The 7,424-nt window shown below is 51.2% G+C and overlaps 1 long non-coding RNA gene across 1 annotated transcript in view; it reads right to left on the reverse strand.

Moving 5' to 3' along the window:
• Nucleotides 1–5,149: 5,149 nt before the first annotated feature.
• LOC106725151 overlaps nt 5,150–7,424 on the reverse strand; it is a 9,984-nt gene continuing 7,709 nt past the window's right edge. Inside the window, exon 3 of the long non-coding RNA XR_001361016.1 lies at nt 5,150–5,161. This is a non-coding gene — a long non-coding RNA (uncharacterized LOC106725151). The remainder of the gene's footprint in view (nt 5,162–7,424) is intronic.

A 7,424-nucleotide genomic window follows, 5' to 3' on the forward strand; every position in this document is an offset into this window, starting at 1 on the left:
TGCTGGTTACAAAGGACAATATATTGCGAGTATGACCCTTCCCTCTAATTTAATTCCGTGTCAAAAATAATAAAAAAGGCACTTGGGGAAATGACCATGGACTATGAATTAGATGACAGTGTTGTATCAAAACCGTATTTCTTTTGGTGATAATGGGATTGCAGTTCACTTGATAATAGTGTCATGAAGTCTACAGCATAGTTTCCAATGGTTCAACAGTGTGGTGTGTGTGTGTGTGGTGGGTTGTGTGGGGGGTGGAGGTGGAGATACAGAGAGAGAAAATGAAACTGACAAATATTAATTTTCCATATCGAGGTCAACACCATTCAGGTGCTCACTACACTATATTCCTGAGTTCATTGCGGGTTTGACATTTTCCAATATTAAAGTCTGGGAGAAATACATTCATATCTAGGCAGATATTGCTTTGGGAGTACTGAAATCTGCAATGAGTCACTACTTCAATGCCTAAATTTAAGTGGTTCCTGTTTCAAAGACCGAATAGAATAAATATAATGAATAGTTGGGGTCTAAAGTTTTCACTTAAGAAAAGAGACCCAACAGTGGAATGGGGTTCAGTGTAGAAGCACCTGTTTTCTGGGTTCAGGTGGAGTAATTCATTATCTGAAGACTTTAAAGTCGTGAACAAGCCAGTGTGAGTACAAACTAGAGAGATGTTTGTTTGGGCTGTTAGTGGTGACATTGACCTTCAAGTTAGATACCTAACGAGGCTAAGGACATCAACCAATTAACACATGTGTAAGGGGCCAATCGTGGAAAATTATAATCACCAAAAATATTGTCTTGTGAGCTTACAATTAAGTCTATTATCTAATTTGAGTCACTAACTAATTTATTTGTATTCAACTATTGTGACCGATCGAGTAAGAGAAATAGGGTTTACAATCTGTTTCTTGAGATAGACCAAGACCATTCAATTTTATCACAATATCAAGTGGAAAATGATAAGCTTTATGAGTAAAGTGAGGAGAGAAGACAAGTTTTCAGAGAAGATTGATGTGAAGACAAGAAGCTCTTTCTTCTGCGCTGTGACCTTCCTGGGATCCTAGTTCCTCCTCGAAGCCTCATTTCCTTCCTGCCTCCGACCAGTGGAAATGAATGGGACAGGCCATTGTCTGACGCTAACACACTCCTCACACTCCTTCAGGGCCAACCCGGGAGCCAGAACCCCCATAGCAGGGAAGACAAATCCAAGTTTACAGATCCATCAGTCACAGAAAATGAGAGGGAAAGGAAATGACTGGCATCTACAACGGTGGACACGCACCAATTACAGGAAAGAGACAAGAGTATAGAATGACAGCAAGTGCTGCCAACACTTAAATATGTGATGAATGATAGAAAAGGTATCACTTCAAACATCAGCTCTAGTTCAAGACACATAAAGATAATGGAGGTAGAGCAGGTTTAACCTCCTCTGCCCTTACGTGCGCAGCATCAGAAACCACTTCCTGTTCAAATCTGCCACAGAAGATTACACCAAAGAATTATGTGACAACTTTCAGATCTTCTAGGATTTCCTCCATGAAGGTTTCAGTGTCTCAGCACTTGGCCTGTGAGTGTTTCCAGGTGATGGTCAACTGAACTGACACACGATCCGTCCTTGAACCGTAACCCTAAGCCTAACCCTAAATCTAAACCTAACTTTAACCCTAACCCTAACACTAACCCTAACCCTAAACTTAACCCTAAACTTAATCCTAACCCTAACCCTAACCCTAACCCTAGCTCTAACCCTAACCCTAACCCTAACCCTAACCCTAACCCTAGCTCTAACCCTAACCCTAACCCCCCTAACCCTAACCCTAGCTCTAACCCTAACCCTAACCCTAACCCTAACCCTAACCTTAACCCTAAGCCTAGCCCAGCACAGCCCATGGCATCGCTTCTCCCCCAGAGCAGAAAGAGAGGGCGATGAGGTCATCTCTTCCTCGTGTCACACAACAAGGGTTTGATAGAGCAACTGAAGTAGAAACATTAAAAGAAGATATTCCCTAAGTAGGTCATTGTTTCCTTAACTCAATCAGGGAAAACACAAAATGAGACACTGGACTTTATATAAAAGTAACGCAGGCGTATTGTTTCAGGTTGAACAGGTTTATTAGGAAAATGGAGAAGTGAGTCCTACGTGAAGGTCAAGGGCAGGACCTGTGATGACATCATTCCCTGAGAGACCTCCTGGGACCCTCAGGATGAACTTCCCAGGACCCCATCATGAGTCAGACTCAGGAAGGAAAGGTGGGGTGTCAGACCCAGGGGGCACTGGAGGGCATGCCTTCTACAGGGCCCAGGGCACGTGGCTTCAGTCTGGTGAACCCCGACGTCCAGGCGGGCGGGATGAGTCTCCCAGGTGTCCTCAATAGTAGTAGCCACAGCCACAGCCATAGCCACGGCCGCAGCCATAGCCACAGAGAGAGCGGGAGCCATAGCCGTAGCCACAGCCACAACCCAGGCCTCCGTAGCCACAGCCACAGCCATAACCACAGCCGTAGCCACAGCCATAGCCGCGGCCCCCATAGTAGTTCCCGTAGTAGCCACACATGGTGCTGGTGGTGAGGGTGTCGTTGGGTAGAGAAGGGCTGGAGGTGACTTCAGTCTGGACCCCTCTCCTCACAGGAGCCTTTTATACACCCTCTGTCGGGGGGGGGGGGGCACCACACAAGGCGTGTCCCTGGCTAATTTGCAGGACCCGTTTGGTAATTTGTTGGCTCCTGATTGAAGGCCTGGCCTCAGGGGACGCTGAGAATGTCCATTGTGGTTTAGCCACATCTGGCTCCTCTGGGGTCATTAATAAGAATGGATTGTCTCATTTTCAAAACCTGCTCACACAAGCTCCTCAAATTACCCATCTGTAACCAGCTTATGGCAGAAACGTCATTTCCCAGAGACACGGACTTACTCCAGTCAACCAACACCTTTGCCTCCTCTGGCTGATAGTCAACAGGTCATGAGAATCTACCTTAACCTGGAGTTTCTCCAGCACGTCCCTGCCGCTCCAAACCATTTTCTTTCCTTTAGGAATTCTCGTTTTACACGAGAGCTGGTTTACTATGAAAAGCCCGCAGCTATTACTCAGCCTCATGAGACGTTTGACCAAAAGGCCGTCGTTTGAAATTCTGGAACAGCAGTCCTGATGAAACGGAATTCCTTTCTCGCTTACATTCGTATTCCCTTTTATGTTTCTATATTTAAAACCCCAAATATTTTCCCAGTGGTTTCACATTTATATCTGAACCTACAGCCAGCAAATAGACACGGTGACACTTCATTTATGAAACTGCCCTTTCATGAAAGCGTTTTCTTTAAGTTTCAACATCTTTGCAGTCTTTGTGCTCTGGCCACAAGGGGGTTGAAGAGTGAACCTGGCAATGACACCTACCAGGCACCGAGTTGGCTTCACCAACAAGCCCGGGTCCCGGGCAGAGCAGCCCAGACGGTGAGAACCCTCACCAGGGACCATGTCTCTGTTGTGCCGAAGCTCAGAGCTACATTCAACGATCGAGTCAAGTAGCTTCTAAGCCAGGGGTGGGCAAACTTTCTGACTCGAGGGCCACAATGGGTTCTTAAACTGGACCGGAGGGCCGGAACAAAAGCATGGATGGAGTGTTTGTGTGAACTAATATAAATTCAAAGTAAACATCATTACATAAAAGGGTACGGTCTTTTTTTTTTTAGTTTTATTCATTTCAAATAGTAGTTTGCCCACGGCTGCTCTAGAATCACCCTCTGGGTTCAAGGCGTATCTCTGTCACTTATGGCTGTGCAGCCACTATAACCATGAGCCTCAGTTGCCTCATCTGGAAATGGGCTGATAACAACACCACCCACCCCACAGGGCGATTCTGAGCGTTAAAGGAGTCAGTGTGTGTCAGCCCGTGGAGCAGTGTCCACACACAGTAGGTTCTGCGATCATGTTTGTTCTTAAATTTGCTTCATCCCATCACTGTCCCCAGAGAGAAGCTTTCGTGCAGAGCCGCTGAGCGGGACATCAGAACTCGGGCGTGGCTCTGTCCTGCCTCAGGGCTGAGCATCTGGAAGGGGGACAAGGCCCTCTGGTTTCCTGAGAAGGAGCAAGGCCGTCGGTCACCCCAGACGTCCTGCAGACAGAGCATGCGGCGGGTTCCCACCCGATGGAGCGAGGGCGGGCGCACCGATTTCCTAGCCCAACCAGTGACCTCCTGGTAGAGAGCCCCGGGGAGCAGCACCCCCGCCCGCCCCAGGTGATGGGTGAGCAGAGCGGGGTTCTGCTGCAGCCACGGAGAGTGGAGAGCGGCCCTGTCCCGGCCACAGATGCCACTGCAGGACGGAGGGAGGCTGCCCCTCGATGGGCCAACGCCTCCAGCCCTGAGCACACCTGCCAGGGCTAAACCCACTGTGCGTCACGCTCTGTGGGGTCCCACGTGCCAGCTCTACTTCTCTCTGGAAGCTGTGCTGACGTCACTGACACAGACCTGGTGTCCAGGCCCGTGGGACAGAGGGATGGGGTGCCCACTCTGAGAGCCTTGCTGCTGTTTGATAAATCTCCTCATGGTTGGCCGTTTCTTTTTATTCTTTTTTTAAATATATTTTATTGATTTTTTACAGAGAGGAAGGGAGAAGGATAGAGTTAGAAACATCGATGAGAGAGAAACATCGATCAGCTGCCTCCTGCACACTCCCCACTGGGGATGTACCCACAACCAAGGTACATGCCCTGGACCGGAATCGAACCCGGGACCCTTTGGTCCGCAGGCCGACGCTCTATCCACTGAGCCAAACCGGTCAGGGCTGGCCATTTCTATTATGAAGTTCATATATGCATTCACGCACTCACTCATTCCTCCTTCATTCACTCACCAGTCAGCTCCTCACGTAAGCCAGGCACGCTGCAGAGTTAGGGTTAATGGAGGGCATCTATGTTTTGCTGTAAACGATGGGAAGTAGTATCTTGTTTTCTGGGTGTGTACAGTGTTTGATCGGTGTACCCCCACAGCACACTGGAATTCTTTCCAATGGCCTTCTAAAGCCACCACAGTCCACGTCACGAGAAAGAAGTCAAGTACCACTAAGACCACCGTGCCATCGAGAGAGTCCACATGGTCAGCACCTTGGACAGTGCCCAGGGCGTGGATTTAGCACCGTGGAAAGGGGAGGGCCAGGTCTCCTCCGTCCTCGTCCTCCATCCGGCGGCCACAGATCCCTGGGGGACAAGTCCGCCACATCGAACCCTCGGATGATTCCGATGAGGGAACTGGACAACGGTGTCCTTAAAACGATCCCATAGAACAGGGCAAGTGGCCGTGTGTGCACGGCTGGAAAGCGTCTTCTAGAAGGCGCTGCCGTGGACACACCGTCGCACAGTGCCTGTCAGCCGCTGGGACACACAGGACGCTGGCCAATGCGATTAAAAACACAACTCAGCTGTGAAAATCACGGTTCATTTAAAAATAAAGCCCTGAGCGTGTTCTCCTGCAGACGGAATTTATCTCTCCAGGCGGAGAGCTGCACGCGGTTGACCCCGAGCATAGAAACACCGGCCCTGTGCACGTGTGCCCCTCAGCTCTGTGTCCACGCGCCCACCCTGCTGCCCGCCAGCTGCGCCTGAGCCAGGTCAGCCCCGGGGCCGCGGAAGGAGGGGGAGGGGACATGCCACAGCTCGCCTTCCTCAGCCCCACGTCTAGGCCAGGGGGACTGGCCCGAACTGCGACAGAGGAATCCACAGCGGCCAACACTTCCTACCAGGAAACAGATAACAAACTGTCCGAATGCGGAGTCACACGTTAATGGAAAGAACACAAAGTCAGTGCTCAGTAGCTGAGTAAAATTGTAACCAAACGCAATAATCAAAACGTATTTAAAACAGGCAAAGGACCTGAATCGACACTTTTCCAAAGAGGCCGCACCGAAGGCCACGGCACGTATGGAAAGATGCCCGATGTCACTGACCCTCAGAGCGGTGCCCCGGGAGACATCACCTCACCCCCGCCAGAACGGCTGCCATCAAAAACCGACAAACAACAAGAGCTGGAGAGGATGCGGAGAAAAGGGAGCCCGCGTGCACTGCTGTGGGGATGCAGACGGGTGCGGCCTCGGTGGAAGACAGTGTGGCGTTTCCCCAGAAAGTTAAATATGGAACTCCCTTGTGACCCAGTGATCACACTTCCATGCATATCTCCTAAGAATCCGGAAACACCAGTCAGAAAGGCCATATGCACCCCTATGTTCATTGCAGCATGATTTACAATAGCTAGGATCTGGAAACAGCCCAAGTGCCCTTCAGTAGATGAGGGGATAGAAAAGCTGTGGTGCATCTACACAGTGGAATACTATGCAGCAGTGAAAAGGGGGTTCCTATCCTTTGCAACAGCACGGAGGGGCCTAGAGAGCATTATGCTGAGTGAAATAAGCCAGTGTGATCTCTAATGAGCAAATAGAAACAGCCTGGATCCATGGAACAGAGGACAGTTGTCAGAGGGGCAGCGGGGGGCAGGGGGGGCGGGACTGGATGAGAGAAGGTGAAGGGTTCAGCCACAGAGAAACAGGCATCACCCACAGACAGACAGAGTGTGGTGACGGCCAGAGGGAAGGGGCTGGTGGAGGTGGGTAAGGCGGGGTGGGGGCCCTGTAATAGTGTCAATAATAAAAATCAAGTTAACAATTAACGTGAGCATCAGGAACAGGCCTGTTTACCACGGGAGAGACACGTGCTTGCAGCTGTCAGTTAACGGGGCCACGCACCCCTGAGCATTGTCCTGGGATGAAAACCTTTCCCTCCGATGAAAGCCGTTCGTTAAACTTACAGACGCGGCTGCACACTTTCCTCGCCCGCCCACGCGCGGCCGGCCGGCTGTGTGGAAGCCAATGTTCCTCCCACGGACGCGGGAAAGCACCCCGAGGCCGCACACGCTCATGAAGGTGCGTGGAGCCGGCCGAGACGGTGAGGGTGTCCACCCAGCAGCTTACAAGGAGCGGGCGAGGCTGCTTGAAGGAGAGACTTTCTCCTAAAGGAGAGCGGAGATGTGAGGACAGGCGTCACCATAGCATCCACTGAGGCGCTCCCGTGGCCGAGGGAGGGAGGGACAGAGGGAGGGAGGGAGGGGGACTGGGAGCAGCGCTTTGCAGGTGGGTCTGAGCTGCCAGTCACCCTCGCTGTGGTCTGTGGTCGCGCCGCCTGCTATTAACTTTGCACAGAAGCTCCTTTGAAGAGGCGGCACCCACTCGGGGAGCCTTTCCTGCTTCCATGGGGAGCAGGAGGTGTCGCTGTGGCGCCCCAGGGGTGGCCTGGTCACGGGACGGGTGTGGGTGGAGCGATGGGGTTTTAAAGTCAACATTTTACAGCTTCTGGCAACAGTGGGTCTAGGTTCCCATGAGCAAGTGTGAACATCCGTGGACCCACTGAGGAGCCCAACATCGCTGGGTGTGCA

This window comes from Myotis brandtii, unplaced genomic scaffold, assembly GCF_000412655.1.
Source record: "Myotis brandtii unplaced genomic scaffold, ASM41265v1 scaffold139, whole genome shotgun sequence".
Classification (NCBI taxonomy): Eukaryota; Metazoa; Chordata; class Mammalia; order Chiroptera; family Vespertilionidae; genus Myotis; species Myotis brandtii.